General features: G+C 42.3%; 1 protein-coding gene across 2 annotated transcripts in view; it reads right to left on the bottom strand.

Annotated features, from left to right (window-relative positions):
* The window catches only part of Foxn2 (forkhead box N2), a 47,200-nt gene extending 27,411 nt beyond the window's left edge, over positions 1–19,789 (bottom strand). Inside the window, exon 1 of one of the 2 annotated variants that reach the window (XM_026783133.1) lies at positions 19,614–19,789. The gene's annotated coding sequence lies outside the window, so the exon portion shown is untranslated. Of the gene's footprint in view, positions 1–12,769; positions 12,884–19,613 lie in introns of those variants that run through there. The other variant, XM_013348973.2, reaches the window with a different exon arrangement.
* Between the last annotated feature and the right edge of the window lie 2,295 nt (positions 19,790–22,084).

Here is a 22,084-nt window from a genome sequence, read left to right as displayed (position 1 = left end):
ACTAGCTCTGTAGACCAGGCTGGTCTTGAACTCACAGAGATCCACCTGCTTCTGCCTCCCGAGTGCTGGGATTAAAGGCGTGCGCCATCATCGCCCGGCTCCAGCCCATTTTGTTTTTTATATATACTTAAAAATCTACTCCCCTAAGAGCATAAATGACCAGAGGGACTAAGAACTAATGTTTCTTTAATTCATTTTCAATGTACAGAAAGATGTCTCATTTCTAAAGCTGTAAAGCTTATTACCTATTCAAGTGCTTATGCTTACTTAACTGACATGGGGAGAAGTACCTGCAAAGCTTCATATTGCTTAGAGAACAGTCAGCAGGCTATTTCAAGAACTACGGAGCTTGTCTATTTGGATTCTGGGAGCCACAACTAAATTCCTCAATTAGTGTTAACACCAGCCAATATTTTCAGGGCCAGATAGTATATACTAAACGCCTTGCATGCTATATGTCAGCTAGCCATCAATTAAAGTGGAGATAACTGAGAGCCATTTTATGGACAAGGATAAGAAAAATGTGGTACATTTACACAATGGAGTACTACACAGCAGAAAAAAATGACAGCTTGAATTTTACAGGAAAATGGATGGAGCTAGAAAACATTATTTTGAGTGAGGTAACCCAGACTCACTCATACGTGGTTTTTAAACATAAAGCAAAGAAAGCCAGCCTACAAACCACAATCCCAGAAAACTTAGACAACAATGAGGACACTAAGAGAGACTTACATAGATCTAATCTATGTGGGAAGTAGAAAGTATAAAAAGACAAGATCTCCTGAGTAAATTGGGAGCATGGGGACCTTGGGAAAGGGTTGAAAGTGGGAGGGGAGAGCAGGGAGGAGAGCAGAGAAAAATGTAGAGCTCAATAAATATCAATAAAATAAAATTTTAAAAAATCTGAAAGAAAAATAGTAAACCAGCCCATACATTTCTACTTAATATTTAAACTTCAGGTCTAAGCTTTGACTAATGTTTAAGCCTTGTAAATTACATCATTTAAGCCACTGGCACTGTAAGACACCTAAAAGTGATTATCTTGAGAAGCCTGTTTTGGGCTCCTCCTCACCCCACATCTTCCTGTCTTAATATTTAATGAACTTGTTATCAAACTCGGGGGTACAAGCTGTGACTCCCCGTGTCTGATAATAAACTCTCCTGAAAACCCTTCCCACAGTGCAAACAACGGTCAGTCTTGACCTGAATAGAGGCCATCAAGCAGAGAAGAACTCCCTGGACTGCTGCTAGCAGTGCTAGGCTGTGCCTCTCTGCTACAGGTAACACAAGTGCATTAACGTAACAGGCACTCAAAAAGCAAAATCTCTCAGAAACTAATTTAGATGGGGGCAAATAAGTTTTTTTATAAATTCTTTTATTAGGTCTATAATCTTTTGGTTCATAAATTTTTGTGATGTCTTATGTTTGTACTATATGGGTGATGTGTGTCCTCCAAATCTGCTACAATGCTGGCACATTACCAAGCTGATATGAACTGTAACAGCCATTACTTGGAATGGAGTATAAATGGCAGCAAATATGCCTCAGCATTACAGGAAATACATAGCAAGCAAAGCTGAAAATGCCGGGACGACACTGTAGATGAGCATCTTCTTAGCAAGACTTGCAGCCTTTGTGTTTTTGTATTATTTATTGCTTTCATTAGTTAATAAAGAAACCGCTTGGCCTGATAGGGCAGAACTTAGGTAGGCGGAGGAGACAGAACTGAATTCTGGGAGGAAGAAAGCAGAGACAGAGAGCCACCATGGAGACGCCAGGTCAGAAATGCTAAATCGTTCCTGGTAAGCCACGACCTCATGGTGAACACAAATTAATAGAAATGGGTTAAATCAAGTTGTGAGAGTTACCCAATAGGAGGCTAGAGCTAATGGCCAAGCAGTGTTCTAATTAATACAGTTTCTGTGTGATTATTTCGGGTGTAAGCTAGCCAGGTGACTGGGACAAACAAAGGGAGCCTGCTCTCCATCATCATCATCATCATCATCATCATCATCATCATCATCATCATCAACAACAACAACAACAAATCAACATTTATTTCTGTCTAAAAATATATAAAATTGTATCATGTACAACTAAGCCCCAACCATCCCTTCCTCAACCTCCCCCACAAATGCCTGCAGCATCATAAAGACTAGAGCTTACTGTACAGCCTGCAATAGAGACTACTACTCCCTCACCGGTGGAGTCCACGATCTGAAACACTAACTGAAGGACCTGTAAAAACTGGAGGGGGCTTATTTGAAAAGCTGTTTATATTACAGGTTTGCTAAAGGACTTTGTTACTCCTCCAATTTTTTTTTAAATATATTTATTTTTATAGTTTAAACTTAAGCTCAAAGTTTTTGAGGAAAATGTTATGCTAGTATGCTAGATTATTTTTAGTAGTTACCCCTGTCCCTCCCTCCCCCCCCTCACACACACACACACACCCACACACACGCCAATTCATGGACTTATCAGAAAACTCAAGGCCAAATCAAAAGCCACCTCTTGCTAGCCCATTCTATCACAAAGCTTTCTATAACACAGATTAGTTTATCAATTAATGAGTGACTTTTTTAATTTTGAAACTTTGAAAAGATTTACTACATGTCTCTCCTTCATACCAATGAGACCCACCAGGCACAGCAGCTGACCATAGGACTTCTCAGAAGGTGCCACAATCATTGTTTCCCGACTTCCTCATAATGCAACATGAACTTCCGGATTCTGTTTGTTTCACTCACTGCACTTGTGACTGGACTCTGCCAACCCCATCACTTTAACAGAACCCTTCTTCTGACCTCGGGGATTTAAGTGGTAAAATAATTTACATCTCTGAACTTTCAGTATATTGTTAATATCTCAACAGTTCTGCCCGATGCCAACATTCTTAAGACATAAGGGAATTTTGAAAATAGACCGGAGAAACATCTTGGAGAGACAAGTTAAGAGCACTTGCTGCTTTTGCCTAAGGTCAGGTTCAGTTCCTAGAACCCGCATGGAGGTTCACAGCCACCTGTAGCTCCAGTTGCAGATACACATGGCACACAAACACACACACACACAGAAACACACAACAAAGGCAAACATTTATACATATAAAATAAGTCTTTAAAAAACGACAACCTTAAAAAATTTAGAAACAAATTTAAGTTTTTACTTATTAACATTCTCAGAAACAAAAGATAGGAACTAATACAATATATGGTATAATGAAAACAGCTATATAAAAATGTACAGAATAATATCCATTCATATTCAAGTCAGAATCTTGAATTCATATTCAAGTCAGAATGTATCAAGTGAAAAAATCCATCTATTATCAAGACGCTTATGGTCGGTATGGTAGTACACACCTTTAACCCCAGCACTTGGGAGACAGAAGCAGGACCTCTAGGAGTTCACACTAGCTCGCTCTCCTGCTTCCTCTCTGCGATCATTGTGTGCTTCTCCAGCACCCACATGCATGCAGCCATGCTCCCACCACGGTTATAAAGAACCTCTGAAACTGTAAGCAAGCCCCCAATTAAATGATTTCTCTTATCAGTCAAGGTGTCTCTTCACAGCAATAGAACAGCAACTAAGACAGGGATCGCAAGATGTCCCAATTTTTTCCTACAGATTTACATTACATTCTTTAAGGTTCTTCATTACAAATCGTGCCCATTCCAAAACACCTAATTCTGAGATTAGAAGACAGATTTAAAATCCTAAATGTAGTCCTAGAGAGACAGCTCAATTGTTAGAATGTGCAGTGTAGAAGCCCAGGTTTGAATCACCCACCCAGAAGCACCAGTAACTCCAGCTCAGGGAATCCAATGTGCTCCTAGATCTCTCAGATTCCTGAATGCATGTGGTATAATAGATACCCTCAGGTATACATATACACACATAGAATAGATAAAATATATTTTAAAATCCCAAATGTACAAGACAAAGATGTATATTTGATCATAATGCTACATAATGTCATGTATCCAGGACAACTGAGGGATAAAACTGCCTCCAGGTCAGATTTAGTGATACAGCATGTGATCCATTGTCTCTGAACAAAATAATGTGTGCCGCTGCATTTTCAAGTTAAGAGAAGCGGGGGACAGAGTTCTCAAGGAGAAACTGCTTCTGAAATGAGGGTAAAAGAAATAAAACTGAGTGGAAAACAACAACAACACACCTTTCAACAATGTTAAAAACAGAAAAAGAAAAAGGCTGTTTGGCAGCTTCTCTCTAAATCTACTCTTTTCTCTTCCTAATTCAGTCAGGTACATTCTGCAACCTTGAGTTTATATTCCACATCTATGTAAATAATTTGCACACAGTATGGTATTCCTACACATAGTTTCAGGGTATCTCCAAAGCCATGAGTTTCTTGAGGAAAGTAAAAAGATGCATTATTTGAGATTCTGTAGAAGAATTCAGCTTTTCACACTACAGCGCCTAGTTTAAAATTCTAGACTTCTAAACAAACCACATATTCATTTGTCTATGGGCTGACTTCCTCTTTAAAGTCAAGGGCAAAGTCTATCAGTGAATCAGCATGGTAGAGGGGCTAGAGAGATGGCTCTGCCGTTAAGAGAACCCACATGACTGCAGCTCAACCATCTGTAACTCCAGTTACAGGCATTGGATGCCCTCTTCTGACTCCAGTAGGTACCAGGTACACATGTGGTACACAGATATACATTTAGGCAAAATACACATAAACATAAAGCAAAAATTTTAATTAAAAATGTTCTTAAAATATAAACATTAAGAGCCTCAAGTATTATTAAGATCTATTAAATTAGAGGGGGAAACCCACAATGTTTATGACAAGAAATCCCTGATTTACCCATAAATAATGATTTCAAAAACCAATACCACAGGGGCCCAATATGGTGATATAGACTTTAATCCTTTTAAACTCAGGGCTCAGGAGGGACAGGTGGCGGATCTCTATGAGTTTCGGGTCAGTCAGGCTACACAGTGAGACCCTGTTTCAAAAAACCAACAGTATCACAGGGCCAAAGAGAATGCTCAGCAGTTACACTGCTCCTCCAGATGACTGAGTTTGGTTCCAAGCACCTATACTGGGCAGCTTAGAACTGCCTTAACTACAGCCTCAGGGAGCTTCTATATCCTTTCCTGGTTTGTGCAAACCCCCTTCCCTCCCATATACACATACTTCAAAATTGAACAAAATAAAAATTTAGGATATATACCATAAAAAAACCTCAACTGAATAAAAAGTGTCCCCCAGACTAACAAGGAAAGTGGATGCTTCTATTTTTTAAATTAAAAACAAAACAATTTGAAAATGTTTACTATTATCTAAATCATGGAACTAATCTACTCTACATGCTTTATTACCTAGACTACTAAAAATGTAGTATATTTCAATGGAAATCCCAACACACAGGAACTGTGATACCATGTCCCTAAAGTAAGCTGCCTTGCATGTCTGTGCTTTACATAGCAGCACACCTAACTACAGCATCCGCTGTGTAGCCTCCGCATTTCATCCTGAAACAGGAAGAACGGTCTCACACCCAGACTTGGGAGAGACCCTTCTTCTCTCCCACAATCAAATAAACAAACCGCCACACCCAAAATGGTTTAATATACATCTTTCCAACAGTTCTGCTATTATGTTACTTTGGTATCTGAGAAATGGTATAATCCAATTTTTCCAGAATATTCTAAGTAATAATGGAAACTGAAATTCAGGTGGTGTGTGCTACCTTTGAGCACGCAGCACTTAGGACCAAAGCAGAAGAGTTTAGGGTAGGTCTATACAACAAACCAAGACATTAAACACACGCACTCAAATTTAAATATTAACTGACTTTCCTGTAGATAAATGTACATGTGTGTATTACAAGAATAAAAGAACACTTGGTGTCATTTCAAAATCTTGACTAAAACTCACGAGCTTTGCAACATCCCTACCAGACGGTGATTATTATTGGGTTCTCTTTTATATGTGGAAACAGATACAGGGTGACTAAGTGGTATGCAGCTCAGTGGAAGTGCCGCTGGAGCCCATGCTCGCTTCTGCCCTAGGTGCCACCCTGCCTTCACTACTCTGTCAGTGCAAAGGGCTGTCATCAATATAGCCAACTCAGTATCTACATCCTTAGGATGAATAATGCTCCTGAAGTAAATCCAAACTATATTAATCCTGATCAAGTGTTTACTGGCCACTTCTCTATAAGCTTGCTACTACAACTTTTAACTCCTGGATTGTCTACTTAACTATCATCTTTCAAAAGACACCTGTAATCCAGCACTTAAGAAGAGGCAGGAGGATTAGTGGTTCAAGGCCAGTTTGAGCAACGTGAGAGCAGTGCTGGGGAGACGGCTCAACGGGTAAGAGTGATTTCTGTGCAAGCATGATGACCTGAGTTCAAATCCCTAGCTTTCAAGTAAAAAAAGACAGGTACGGCCACACATGCCTGTTAAGACCTTAGGACTGTGCGAGGCAGGAGAACCAATAGGATTCTCTCACTACCAGCCTAGTCCCAAGATGATTTAAAATAATAAAGCAGAAAATGAAAGAATGAGATACCCAACACCCACCTGTGGCCTCTGGATGTAGAGACCATCACACACATGTGCACATACAGCACAGAAAAGCCTAACAATGGCAACTCCTCCTTTAATTCCTCTCTTACTTTAGTCTTCTACTGGTTATTAGTGTAAGTAATACAAAAGAAACAACAGACTCTGGATTGTTCTATAAACACTAAAGTTCTATACCCTTTAAGGTACTTAATTCAAATGAAGTCGGACAAATTGCTAACCAGAGAAAGGAAACTGACGACAATAGACTCAACATCACTAAACAGAATTCATCAGGTATAACCTGCTGTCCAACTAGATGAGAAGCACAAAGGGAAAAGCACACCCAAACTCTGTCACCTTATGTTTTATTTCAGCTAAACAAAAGAGATATATTCATCAAACTGTGAAACAAGAGTCAAGGCTGAGCAATTTGCCGTCCAAGTATAGAACAGTCTGCTTGGCACTGTCTCCCATTCTGCTTTGTAATGGCACTTGCCAAATTTCTCTTCTCCTTTAAGAGGTATTCTGGTCAAGGTTTCTTGGGGGAGGCAAGAGCTCCACCACAGAACTGTGCTGCAGCACTAAGTAACACTTGGAAAACTCTATCTAAAGGGAGGGAAGGAGGATGAGCGGGAGAGATACAGGCAGAACACTGGAATGTAATTTTTAAATGGAACTGGACTCTCCCAAGATGGCTCAGGGGGTAAAGCCAGATCACTTAAGCTACCCATTACCTCTCAAGAAAAGTCAATTCCTACTCCCCACATTCCCTCTGCAAACATGAATCTAAGTAGAACCTATGTCTAAAAGAATCTATGCTCTTCTTTTCAATTGTGGCACTGGGGCTGTTTTGTGCTACACCTGTTTGGATACAGCTGATTCCTAAAAGACAGCAAGTATCTGACATGTCAGCCAATCTTTATACAATTTATACAACTTAGTCTCTTTGTTCTTCTGAACATAAAAAGAACTCTCCATTGGGCTAGAAAGACAACTCAGAGGTTAAGAGTACATATTGCTTTTAGGAGTGGTTCCCAATACCCATGTCAAGTAGCTCACATTCTATGACTCCAGCCCCAGGAGATTGCCCCCCCCCCTTCTGGCCTCTGCAGGTACAAACATGTGTACACTCACAAACATACAAATAAAAGGATTTTTTGCTGTTGTTGGTTTTTCAAGACAAGTTTTCTCTGTGTAACAGCTCTTGCTGTCCTGGAACTCTTTTTGTATATCAGGCTGTTCTCAAACTCTCACCACCTGCTTCTGCCCGAGTTCTGAATTCTGGGATTAAAGATGTGGGCCACCAATGCCTGACAAATTGATTTTTTTAAAAATTAGAATTCTCATGCCAGGCAGTGGCAACTCATAACCTTTAATCCCAACATGAGGGAGGCAGAGGCAGATGAGTCTCTGAGTTCAAAGCCAACCTGGTCTACAAAGCAAGTTCCATGACAGCCTGGGCTACACAGGCAAACCCTGTCTTGAAATAAATGAACAAAAGAGTCTCCATTTGCTTTCTGATCACTCAATTCATATTTTCAAACTATCTCTTATCTGTTCTTAAAGATTTATCTCATTTTAAATTATGTGTCTGTGGCCGGGTGGAGGTGGCACACGCCTTTAATCCCAGCACTCAGGAGGCAGAGGCAGAGGCAGGCAGATCTCTGCGAGTTCGAGACCAGCCTGGTCTACAAGAGCTAGTTCCAGGACAGACTCCAAAGCAACACAGAGAAACCCTGTCTCGAAAAACCAAAATAAATAAATAAAATTATGTGTCTGTGTATGAGTTTTGTGCATGTGCTGGTATTCATGGAGGCCAGAAGCATCAGAACCCTGGATGCTAGAATTACAAGAAGTTGTGGGCCACCTGAGGTGGACGTTGGGAATCAAACATTGGTCCTTTGCAAGAGCAGTAGGTGCTATTAATCACTGAGTCATCTCTCAGACCCTAGCTATTTTAAGATCCGGTCTCAATATGCTGCTCTGGCTAGCCTTCAACTGTTGGACTTAAGTGATCTTCCTGCCTCGGCATCTCAAATATCTAGGACTATGTGCAAGCACATCTGAGTCAAATAATCTCTGAAAACATAAAATCCAACAAGTTCCCCCAAACACTAACCCATCAATATTGAGTTATTTATATCCAATTATCTCTATACCTTTACAATGTGCCTAGCTCTATACCATGAGGGTTAGCTACTAAATAGTGTTAAGAACTAGGGCAGTGCCAGGCAGTGGTGGCGCACGCCTTTAATCCCAGCACTCGGGAGGCAGAGGCAGGTGAATCTCTGTGAGTTCGAGGCCAGCCTGGTCTACAAGAGCTAGTTCCAGGACAGGAACCAAAAAGCTACGGAGAAACCCTGTCTCAAAAAAATCAAAAAAAAAAAAAAAAAAAAAAAAAAAAAAAAAAGAACTAGGGGAGCCAAGCAGTGGTGGCTTCCATCCAGGACTCGAGAGGCAGAGGTAGTTGGATCTTTTTGAGTTTGAAGCCAGCATGACCTACAGTGTGGCCAGGACTACATAGAGAAACCTGGTTTCGGAAAAAAAAAAGAAAGAAATCAAACAACAACAAAAAACAACCAACCAACCGAAAACAAACAACTAGGGCAATCAAGAAAATATCTGAAACAAGAAATAATCCTAGGGTCACCTCTCCAAAGAACCTTTACTAGATTCTCAAATGCTATCTTAAGAAGAAACAGAAAAAAATTAATGTGGAGCTTTTTGATACATAAATTACTGTAAAAAGATTAAATGGTACTAATTTTAGGTAAAAAGGAGTCACTAGGCTTTAGGACAAAAAGGTGTGCTCATTTCAAGTTAAAATAATGCTAGAGAGGATTAGGCAGGGCAGCAGCTATAGTGCAGTCAATTTCTGATTCTTCATAATCATCACACAAAGGCAGCAGCTAAAGCCAGGAGTACGGCTGCGGATTAGAGTGTTTGCCCACCATGTGCAAGGCCCTAGTTTCAACCCAAGCACCACCGCCAAAAAAAGCAACTAGACCGCAGACCCCCAAACTCATTAATTCACCCAAGACAACAAAACCCTAAAAACAAAGGACTGAAAGAATGGCCATAGCCTTTATTTAAAGGTGTCTAAATAAGAGAGGGCAAGAGAAACAACCCAGTGAGCTGCAAACAGAAACACACCAACCAATAGGCTTTCCCTGGGAAGTCCCAGGGGAACAATTTGTCAGTGCTAAGCAGGCTCCGATAAGAAGAGGTCAAGTGACACATGCCCAGGGTTGCTCTATCTGTCTAAACTCTTAAAATGGAGCCTTGGCGCTCTCTTCCAGGACAGAGCCCACACTTAGTATATAGTATGGAATGGAAATAAAACTGGAGAGAAGAGGGTCAAGCAAAGAAAGAGTCCAGAGAGTAATGACACATGGTGGCACACCTGCAATATCAGCACTAAGCCTGAGGCAAGAAAATTGATACTGTATTTTTTTAATATTTATTTATTTATTTATTTACTTATTTATTTATTATGTATACAATATTTTGTCTGTGTGTATGCCTGCAGGCCAGAAGAGGGCACCAGACCCCATTACAGATGGTTGTGAGCCACCATGTGGTTGCTGGGAATTGAACTTAGGACCTTTGGAAGAGCAGGCAATGCTCTTAACCTCTAAGCCATCTCTCCAGCCTGATACTGTATTTTTTAAAAGGGGGAGAAGGAGAAAGCTGGATTTCCAGCACATGGGAGGCAGAGGCAGGCAAATCTCTGTGAATTTGAATCCAGCTTGTCTACATAGGGAGTTTCAGGACAGCCAGGGCTATACAGTGAGACCCTGCCTCCAAACAAATTTTGTAGAGTGCTTGGAACTTTTAGAAGCCTATCCTCATAAACTTTAGTGATAGATAGATAAATAAATACAGCAGGAAAAACTTCATGTAGTCCAACCTATCAAAGTCATCTCCTGGAAATTTAGAGAAAGTTCATATGGCTAAAATACTGATATAATCCTAAATAAAGTTATAATTGAAAACAAGTAAAATTACAACCTTTTAGATAATAAAGCATATTTGAAAATAAAATACTCAGAAAGCTGACTTGCTTGCTACAGCGCCTCTTTAAGTCCAGCACTAGGAAGGCAGGTAGAAAGAAGGTCGGCTCAAGTTCTGGGCCAGGGAGGGCAAGAGTGAAACCCTGTCTCAAAACACAAAGGCCTGGAGATGGGGCTCAGTGTTTATGGGCAAGAGCTGCTCTTGAAGAAGACAGGGTTCAAGTTCCAGTACCCACAAGTGGTTCACAACCATCTGTAACTCTAGTCCCAGGGGATCCACTACCCTCTTCTGGCTTTTTCAGGCAATACTCATAAAATAAACCAAAGATTTCAAAATGAATTTAAAAACAAAAAAACATACAAGCCATAAAAGAAAAATAGCATAAGTAGAAATGAAAGAGCTTAAAAATGAAGGGACAAGAGTTCAAGAATACTAAATAAAAGGGAAGAGGAGAAAAGATCCAAAAATAAAAGCTCATGTTAAGAAATTACAAGAAAAGAAATGAGTATGTTACATGCAACCTTAGGAGACACATAATATGAAAGAGTTAATGAACAAGATGGGGGTGGGAAATGAGGAAGACAAATTAAATGCTAAACACAAACCTGATTTTTTTTTTCTTTTAAAGACAGACATGTAATCCCAGCAACTAGGGAAGCCAAAGCAGGAGGAGTCCAAGTCTAATTTGAGACTACGTAACATTGCCAGATTCTGTCTCAAGCAAAACCCCAAAGTGAGTGTGCTAGAGATGGGATCTAGGGTCTCCTTGTGCATACTAGGCAAGCTACCCCCAGCCACCTGAAAAAGTAAGGACACTGTGATTAAAAGTCTTGAGGGGCTTCCTGCTGGCAAATGCAAGTCCCTACTAAGAAGGGGATGTGGAGCTGGACTCACAGTAACTCATAAGTTATATACTTGCTTCAAAAGGTTTGTATATCTACTTTTCACTCTACAAAACAGATAAAAATTTTTTGGAATAATCTCTAAAATAGTTTAATAAAATGAGAAGGCAAACCAAGAGATTGACTGTCCCATAATATTTAATCATGTTTGGCAGTGTGATGGACTTAAGTCTACAGTAGCTAGCTGTTGCTCCTCAAATATAACACATTTTAGAAGTATCTGGCCTTTATTTGTAGACCAAAGTGCAAACTTTTAAGATATGTAAAACATATCTTTTTGGTTAAGACAGCCAAGAACATTTATTTTTGAGACATAATCAGGAGAGACTCAAAAGCCAATAAAAATTCAACAAGTATTACCAAGTGAGTATCACAACAAGGTACTTCAATTTAGTTGAAGGGACACAGAGATCACCATAACAGAACATTTTAATTAGTGCCCCGAGAAAGGCAAAGCACTACAGCCTCAGAAGAAAGGAGAGCTCACCTGCTCTATGGCACTAGCATTCTGACCAGGCTTGGCTCACATTCCTCCAATCCATGCTCCTCAGTACCAACAGAAACCATCTTTGAAAGACCCAAAGCCCACTTTCAAAACACTTCACAAAGAACAGTGTTAGGAAGGTAGCTGAAGAGACTCCCTTGGCCAAGTAGGCAATAAATGAGTACAGATGGGCTGCTGTATAAGACATACAGGACCATGGGGCCTGACTGTCTAAAATAAAGGCAACTACTTTTCCTCAGTTGTTACACTGAAAGCAACACTGTTGCAAAATGCTGAATACAATTCTTTACATTGATTCTAGCATGTAGCATAGGGGAAACCATGAATACCTATAATACCAACACCTGAAAAACAAGTTTTTTGTTGGTGTTGTACATTTTTTTGTTTTGAAACAGGGTAACAGTCTTGGTTGTCCTGGTAACTAGCTCTGCAGACTAGGCTGGCCTCAAAGTCACAGAGAGCCACCAGTCTCTGCCTCCCAGGTGCTGGGATTAAAGGTGTACACTGAAAAAAGAGAAGTTTTAAGGTCAGCCTTTCCCTGCACTTAAGGTTCAAGGCCAGCCTGAGCTTTGTGGCACCACGCCTCAAAAAATACAGAACTGGGAAGGGAAGAAGGAAGACAGACATCAGGCTATAAATCAGTGTAGGCAGAATACAATGTATTCATTTTTATGCTCTAGCAAAACTGTAACATTTAGTGAGCAAATATTTTAAAAAATAATTATAACAGAATGTCATGCTAGGTAACTGAACAGCGAGATGTGGAGTCAAGCAAGCCCACCAGCCACCAACTCACCTACACAGCCTGACAGATAGCTGAACCTCCCGAGTCCCAGGGGGCAGCATCCACTATTTAGCTCACAGGAACAAGAAAGCAGCGGTATTCCTGCCAGCCGAGGCATGTAAATAAGTCTCTCTATCAAGCATTCTTTACGGCTCCTGCGTGGAACAGATCAATATGCGAGCATTTCATTCTGACAAATAACCCATTTTCTTAAAAGACTTCAGACTGTAATAAAAAGAAAACATGGACTTTTACTATGATAGATCTGTGTTCAAATACCCAGCACTACATTTACATAATTTCTCATTATTTATTTCTTATATATGCAAGAATACAACTCTGCAGAGCTGTTGCTGGAAATTATATACTCATGTATGTATCTAGCACCAAAATATTATTGCCAAGACACAGTAGACAATAAGGGGTAGAAATTGTTACAATTATTAATAAATGGTCAGTAAGCATAAAAAAAAGGAGCATTTAGATTGGAGAGAGACAACTCAGCAGTTAAAAGCCCATATTGCTCTTCCAGGAGACATGGGTTCAGTTCCCATGTCAGGTGGCTCATAGCCACCTGTACATCAGATCCCACATGCTGATTTAGGTGTGTGCAGGTTGGGGTTGTTGGGAGTTCATTCAAGTGAACATTTAAGGATGAAACAAAGCCACAGTGCAGTAAAATCTTAATTTAAAAGAAATGTCTTCCCACTTTTATTTATATTCCTTCTTTTTAGATAAACCACAACGATATGTTTTTATTAGTTTCCTAAGTTCCTTACTTCTAAGGTCATATACAAAGTTCAAAATAACTATATTAGCCACCCATGGTAACATACACCTTCAATCCCACTATTTAGGAGACAGAGGCAGATGGATCTCTATGAGTTCCAGGCCAGTTGGAGCTACACAGAGACACCCTATCTCAGGGTGTGTGGAGGGGGAGACCTCTATTAGCAGCACCATATCACTGCAAAAACCTAGTATTAATATTCTACGCAGCGAATCCACAAATTAAAGAGTATTTATACAATTTAGGAAGAATTTCAAAGCTGGGTATGAGGCTCCATACCCGTGGTCCGAACATTCAGAAGACTGAAGCAGGAGACTCAACAGTTAAGACAGCAGGGTTAAGCAGTGAATTTGGGCCAGTCTGGATCTACAACTAGATCTTGCCTCAAGAAAAAGAGGGCCAGCAAGATGGTTCATCGAGTGTAAGCACCTGCCACGTCCCAAGGACTTGAGTTTGACTCATGAAAACCAATTCCCCCAAACTGTCCTCTGGCCTCTGTGCATGTGCCCGTTCTTTCCCATGTGTCTTCCCAGACACGTATTTTCACACATCAATTTAGAATCATTTCTCAAACAAACCAAACAGGCTTCTGGGGGCCAAAAGAACCAAATGCACAGGATCAGGAGCAAACTATCAGGAAGGCAAGATGTGCTGGAGATATGGTTCAGTGGCTAAAAGTGCCTGCTTCTCTTGCAGAGGAAGAGGGTTCAATTCTCAGCAACCACACTGGGCAGCTCACAACTACTTGTAATTCCAGGTCCAGGTGATCTGACACCCTCTCCTGGCCGCCTCAGGAATGTGTGCACACACACACACACAAAATAAAATCATTTAAAAAGGCAAGAAAATTCTTACCTTCTTTAACACCTGAAAACTCTATAATCTGGCATGGAAGCATACACCCAGCACTCAGCAGCAAGTTGAAGCAGGTGGATCAGGAGTTCAAGGCCAGCGTCAGTACACAATAGGATCTCTAGGAGTTGCAGGCCAGCCTGATCTACATAGCAAGTTCTAGGCCAACAAAAGCTACATAGGAGACCTTGTCTCAAAAGTGCAGAGGCAAGAGGGTCACTCCAATTTCAAAGCCAGCTAGGATCACATAGTGAGAGCCTTTTCAAAACAAACGCACACACCAGAACAAAGCTTTAAAGATAGCTAGCAACAGTTAAAACTATTCCGGTAACTTCTCAGTGTGATTTAGAAGAATGGAACTGCCGACAGCAAAAGGACAGTTATTTTTATGGCGCACACACTAAACCTGTATGACAGCTTACAAACAGCCATTTAAAGAGCTTTATTTAGACTTTCATGGTTTCAGTAACTTTGTATTTATAAATCTTAATGAAATAAGAACACAGAGTAAGACAGTAAATCCTACTTTATGATTGAATCTGACATACTCCTGGGGTAAAACGATGTCTTTCTTGCTTGAAACCCCAGTCTTACCACCTAAATTCAGTAGAGGCTCAAAAGCACTGGTCCAGGTTTAATTTTATTTTAATGTAAAGGAAAATTAGGTTGAAGGAAATTTTTGAAAAATCAATCAAAACTGGGTCAAGTCCTGTGAGCATGAACTATACTTAATATTTACTTCCAAAGTAGATCTGCTATGGTATGGAGAAGTGGATAAGATCATGTAAACACACACACACACACACACACATATAATAAAATCTGACAAACAGATCATAATCAGTGATGAAGGTTATCTGTTCTAAGGTACTCTTAATATACTCTAAGACACTTCACCTTTTACCTTCCTCCCTAAACCTGTAAGCCAGGTCTCATCATGAGAAGGACATCAGGTAAATCTCAACTGAGGGACATTTATAAATTTCTGATTAGGTCTTAAAGCTGTCATTTCATCAAAGTCTGAAAAAACTGTAGTTATGGTATAAAAAGGGACACTAGAGAAAAATTAGAGAACTCTGAATAACACATTAAACAGTAATGTAGAGGAAACCAGTTTCCTTAATTGTGACACTGTACCAGAGTAAGAAAGACGCCAACAACTGGAGAAAACTGGGTGAGGTTTTTGCATGTTTCCTGTACATGCAAAACTATTCTTACAGTGCGTTTAAATAAAAATTAAATGAGGATAAATGTTCTTCTGGTCTGTTTGGAGACAAGGAAGTGACAGTATTCTGCTGTAGTAGAGCCGTCAGCACTGACACTGTGTTCATTACAGACCCCATGTGACCAAAGCAAAGCCATGGCTCTAGCTTCCCAAGCAGCTTCTTAGTCCTCAGCACTTCAGCTACTGCCCTTATGAAAATTCACACCACCAGCTGCCGCCACACACTCAGCCCGCACCCGCACCCTCTTTCTAGAGGAAATGAGACCATATGGGAGGAACTGGGAAGAGCATTACTAAAGGAAAAAGTAACTGCAGTTAAAGAGGATGGTTATTGACAGACCATATGTAAGTTCAGAAGTGGTTCCTTTCACACCCTTAAAGACAGATCTATTTATCTTCACACCTCGTACACCAATCCTACTTTTTCTTTATTCAGACTAGCTAGAGAGTATAAGGCTCTAATGAGTGGTCAAGCCTATAATCTAGGATAACAAAAGCTAAAAGATAGTAAAACATGAAGGAATTCCTCTTGGTCAATATTATTCACTCCTCCTATAATAGAGGCTGACACATGGTTACTCAATATTTATTTTTTTTTATTTTGTTAAGTCAAGAGGCAGTAGAGAATGCTATAGTTACATGTTCTTACAGAAGGAAAAGAAATTACAGTTGAAAGTAAAGATGGGTCTAGAAGTCTATGATTCCAAGGCTCACAGAGCAATCAGCATTTTAGTCAGGCCTAAAGTTTGAATGTCCAGGTATATTTCCAACCAATAATCAGGTATTGTCAACATAGATATAAAGTAAGCTATAGTACCAAACTGAGGTGTAAATAACTAAGTTTCTACACAACAGTGGAACATTAAGATGGAAGAAGACTGGAACCAAAGTGTGAAAGAAAAAAAACTCATATTCACGGTTGAGTTTTAATAAGAGGGTGTGGCCATTTGGGTGACATTATCTGTGGGAGGGTTATGGAGGCAGCAAGGCAGTTCCCCCTTAGAAGGTGACAGCCTTCCTTCTCCCGGGGGCCTCCCCATCCAAGCTGCCTACAGTCTCCCTCCATGGCCTCTCGCAGCTCCTGCCCTCACACAGTTAGCTCGACTGCCTCAGCTGTGAACTTTCCTCGCAACTCAAGAAAAAGATCAGATCTAGGTATCTTTCTTCTCTAAATCAGTAAAGCCCTGAACTCTCTAAGCTGTTTTTCGAAGACCTTTGCATTTACATAAAACCCAATTATTAAATTACACAATCGAAGTCCTGACCCAAAAAAAACAAACCAAACAAACCCCAAAACCATTCTTGGGTTTAAAAAAAAAAAAGTATATGAATTTGCGTGCGTATAGAGGTGGGATTGGTTCTAGCGAGTTTCACTGTATGAAATTCTTAAAGAATAAAAATATTATTTTAAAAATACCCATTCTTTTGAATTGCTGAAATCCACAGCAACAAAACGCACATAAGCCAAGTGTGGTTGGTGTACACGGTAACATCAGCTCCTGGGAGGCAGGTCAGGTGTTTAAAGCTGTCTTTATGTACACTCCCTGGCTCAAACAATCACGACAAATCCACATGCGGCCATCCATGGTGGTGCACACTATTAATCCCAGCATTCAAGATTCAGAGGCAGGTGGATCTCTGGCAGAGGCAGGCCAGCCTGATCTACACAGCAAGTTCCACGACAGCCAGAACTACATACAGAGACCTTGGTTCAAAACAACAAAAGACAGTGAGGCAGGAGGGTCCCTCCAATTTCAAAATCAGTCAGGACGACATTGGGGGGAGCCTTTTCAAAACACACACACACTGAGAGAGAGGGAGGGAGGAGGGAGGACTTCCAGTTTGAGTGCTATTAGATCTCATCACAAATGACCTAAATTCTAACTTGCAGCACATGGTTTTGGTCTTTGGCTTTACAGAAATATCTGCTTCTTCAGTTCATTTACTCTGCTTTCTCAACAAGCACTGCTCTCAGGGGTCAGCACACACTCACTTTCAATTTCATTTTCTTCTCTACAGTGGCAAGCCCTACAGCAGCTCTTCAATACCTTCATTAACTTCACTCTGCACAATCATTACAGAATAATCAAAATTCCAGTATACAGAGTTGGAATGATTTCTCTCCACAATTCTTTACAAATCTAAGGTGTTTCCTTCCTACGGCTCAGCAATCAAGTAAAACTAAGTATAATAAAAACATGTTGCAGAAACAAAAAAAAAAATTGCCAAAGCAATCAAAATATGACGTATTGGTATCTAGGAATGTACAGACATTCTAAAAGTTTACTCTCCAAAAGTTTATTTTTATAACTTTATTTTCCCTTTCACCTTTACATAGTCTAAAAAGTAATTTTCCACTTAAGATGAATTCTTTTCATATTAACTAACATCTCAAATTTGACTGCATACAAATCAGACTGGTATTTATCCCTGAAAAGGTATTTTCATTGTTAATCTATTTTAAAAGAAAATAAATTATTTTTTATAAACTGAAAACAACACCAGAATGTGATCATTTTACATTCACTAGAATCTCTCGTTAATGGTTTTGAAATTCAAACTGGAGAGTCAAGAGGCCGTTCTACTCCTATCACTGAGATGATAACTAACACTGCTGTAATTTATGACTCATCAAAGCTGCAGAGAACGGCAGAACTGCTCATAGACACTTTCCCAGAAACGCAAAGTAAAACCACTGGACGATTCAGGTGCAACACCTAGGACTCGGTCGGTTTGGCTTTGGTTATCAGCGCACCAAGGGAAATCTGAAGCGGAGACCCTCAAGACTAAACCATTACAAAGCCCCTGTTACCGGAGAAGCCTCAAGCCCTCTGGCCGCTAGAGCACTCTACTGCACTCAGCCGGCCACGTGGCTGTCACAAGCAGAAGATAGGAGAAAGAGCACCAACTTAACCTGGAAATAATTAACCGCTCACATTGGAGTTGCTGCGAGTAGGGGGAAAAAAAAGTCTTGTCATTTATCTGTACTTAGGACTCCCCCACCCCACCCTGCATTACCTATAAGATGAAAAGGAAGATTTTCAAGCAGAAACGAAGTGCAAGAGTGCGGTTTCCCTACGAAACAGCACCCCAATTAGCCTGAGGTGCGGTGGGAAGAGGCTTTTCTTTAAAAAAAAAAAAAAAAATGCAAGAGGATAGCCGGGGGCGGAGTTTGGAGTGAAGAGCGAGCACCTCGCACATGGACTACCTCCCCCCTACTCCCTCCGGGTGCGGGGCTCCAGGCCACTGGCCGCTGCTCACCAACCAGCTTCCAAGCTCAAGGCCGTCGAGCACCGCGGACCTCTCCCGTCGGGGCCGAGAACCCAAGGGCAGAAGTAGCCTCGGCCCCAGAGGAGATGGCGAACAGGAAGTGTCCATATTGCAACGCTCCAACAGTCCAAGTCCCAACCCACCCGGCCAGCTACCCCCGGGGGCGCCAGCCCGAGGGGCGGCGAGGAGCAGAGCCGGGGTCGACCACCCCACATCCGGGCCCCCGCGCCCGAAGTTCACGCGGGTCGTGCCCCGCTCCTCCTGGGCACTCCTCCGCCTGGCCCAGCCATCCCGTCCGGGGCCGGACCCGGACTCCACGCCGCGCGCGTCCCGCTCCGATCGGCGACGTGGCGCGGCTTCCCCGGGTGCTTGGAGCAACTCCCCGGTAGCAGGCTTGAGCCGAGCGCGCCCCAGCTGTCCTCTGGGCTTGCCCAGTGTGGCTTGGGCCGCGCGACGCCCCCTCCGGACGGTCATTACCTCGGGAGAAACTCTTAACTCCTCACGGGGCCGTGCTCGCCTCAGTTCCACACCCCCGGGAACCCACGCTCCGCCCGAGCCGCGCGCCGGGAACACCCCCGCGCCGGGCGCCAATTCTTCACGGGACAAAAAAAAAAAATGTCCCGGCGCGTCACGGGACAGCCGCCTCCGCGCCCCACGCCCTGCGCCGCCGGCCGCACGCGCTGCCTCCGCGCCCGCGCCACTCGGCTCCGGGAACTCACCGTCAGCTCAAGCCGCCGCGTAAAGGGAGGCGGGGGTCGGGCCGGGCCAGACACAATATGGCAGAGCACCGCAGCTGCTCCCGCGGCTCCCAGCAGCCGCCTCCGGGACACCCAGCCGCGAGCAGGCAGCGGCAGCTGCGGTGGCGGCCGCCGCAGCACCACATCCCACCCCCCCTCCCCGTTTCCTCCCCGCCCCGCTGCCATGGCAACGCGGCGCCAAGGCGCTTAGCCCCGCCCCTCCTTCCGTCCCGCCTCCCGCGGCCCGCCCAGGCTCCCCTCCCGCCGGCTAGCTGGGCGGCGGCCGCCCCCTCCGGGCTGCCCTCAAGGCGGGTGGGGGAAGGTGGCGTCCGGAAGGGCGGGGCGGGCTCGGAAGGCCGGGTGGGGACGCTGGGGGCCGGAGCCGGGCCGAGCGGGCGGGAAAATGAAAAGCCCTCGCCTGTCCCCGGAAGGACCTATGGGAGGGCGACGGAGGCGCTGCGCGGATGCTGAGTGGACGGGCTGGCGCGGGACGAGCGAGGGTGTCCTCCTGCGACGGCCAGCACAGCCCTGGGTTCGTTCCATTTCCCCTAAGACTTGTCACTTTTGGTCAGGCTTTCAAAGTGTTGGAGGGATCAGAAAGCTGTATTGGAGATAGCGTTAAGCTCCTCTCTGACTGAAACGCAGTGGAAAGTCTTGTAGCGCGGTTTTTTTGTTTGTTTGTTTGTTTTAGGGGGGGAGACGTGGACTTCGTAATCAGATCAAAATTTTTACTAAAGTAACATTTATTATGGGACTGTCGCAAATAAACAAAAAGCAAAACAACATTTAGAGTCCTCACTAATGGCTTTGGATAGTAATGAGGACTTTATATGTATTGCCTTTACGGGTACAGTGCTGCTAGATAAAACTGGAATGCTCAGTTAGATCTGAATTTCAGACAAAGGTAGAATAAGTTTTACTATTAAGGACATTCCCTTTGGAATATCATTCCTGGTAGTTTTGGGGTTTTGGCTAATCTGCCAACTCTATACTTTTAAGGAATTCCACTGACAGAAAAGGAAACCGAAGCCTAGAAAAGTAACCTATCAAACGGCGTGTGGTAGTGTACTTTTATATCCTAGTACTGAGTAGGAAGAGGCAGGAGGATTGCCGTGATTTCGAGGTCAGCCTGGGCTTCAAAGAGAAAACTGGGTATCGTACCTCACAACTGTAATCCCCGAATCTGGAAGGTGGACATGGGAGAGTCGAGTGTTTAAGGCCATCTACACACAGAACTAAGGTTTTTTTTTTTGTTTTTTTTTTTTAAAAAATCGAATATATGCCTTCATAAGAAGATGCAAAACTATGACTTCAGTTCACTGATGTTATTGTGAACCTGGAAATTAAATCTTTCAATTTCTATATCCACTTCTTTAAAAATTATACTACTGATACTCATTTCACACAGATGAGTGAATGACGAGAAATAAACTGAAAGAAGTTCCTGCAAGAAGATGTAGAAGAGAGAATGAACAGGGAAGAAGGAAGGGAAGGCGGTGGCACACACCTTTGATCCCAGCACTTGGGAGGCAGGGGCAGGTGGATCTCAGTGAGTTCGAGGCCAGCCTGGTCTACAGAGTGAGGTCCAGGGCAGCCATAAAGAAACCCTCTCAAAAACAAAACAAAACAAACAAAGCCACAGCTTCAGTACCTCCATTGTAGTTATCTGTTCCTGACAGATATGGACTAATGTGGTATTTGATATGTAGGATGAATTTTAGTTCTCTTTTTCTTTCATTGCTGTGCCTATTTTAAGGTCAAATAGCTAAACACTTCCTTAATCATAGAATTTCAGAGAAAAATCACCTCAGGAACCAGTCTACCATAAAAATAAACCCACAAAATGTATATACCTTGTCCAAGATCAAGTAATGAATCTTCTGTGTCATCACCCATGAAACCCTCTCTGCTGGTCCTGGACAATGACCGATACCACCCTGGGAGGCTGGCACATCTATACAGCCCCAGCCTGTAAAGCTCAAGACTGTTACAATCTGTTACATTCAGCTCAAAGTCCGGGGAGCCTTGGGTATGGAGAGGCTAATTTAGAGGACTTTGAACATCCACCAAGGAAAAGCACTGATTAAAGGTAATGATGATCCAGAGGGAACAGCTTTCCCCTTGAGTTTACCTGAATAAGCAGCCTGAAACTCTTTTAACTTAACTCTTTATGAATAAAGAGCCCTGGGCTTCAAGATTTTTTTGTGGAGCTTTATTCTTTCTCCAGAATACTTTTTTAAAAATATTTATTTATTTTTTTATTATGTATACAATATTCTTTCTGTGTGTATGCCTGAAGGCCAGAAGAGGGCATCAGACCTCATTACAGATGGTTGTGAGCCACCATGTGGTTGCTGGGAATTGAACTCAGGACCTTTGGAAGAGTGGGCAATGCTCTTAACCGCTGAGCCGTCTCTCCAGCCCCAATACTTTTTTTTTTTAACATAATTTTT

The sequence above is a fragment of the Microtus ochrogaster genome, chromosome 16, assembly GCF_000317375.1.
Source record: "Microtus ochrogaster isolate Prairie Vole_2 chromosome 16, MicOch1.0, whole genome shotgun sequence".
Lineage (NCBI taxonomy): Eukaryota > Metazoa > Chordata > Mammalia > Rodentia > Cricetidae > Microtus > Microtus ochrogaster.
Note: the sequence above shows the minus strand (reverse complement) of the source record. Positions and strands in the feature narration are given on the sequence as shown.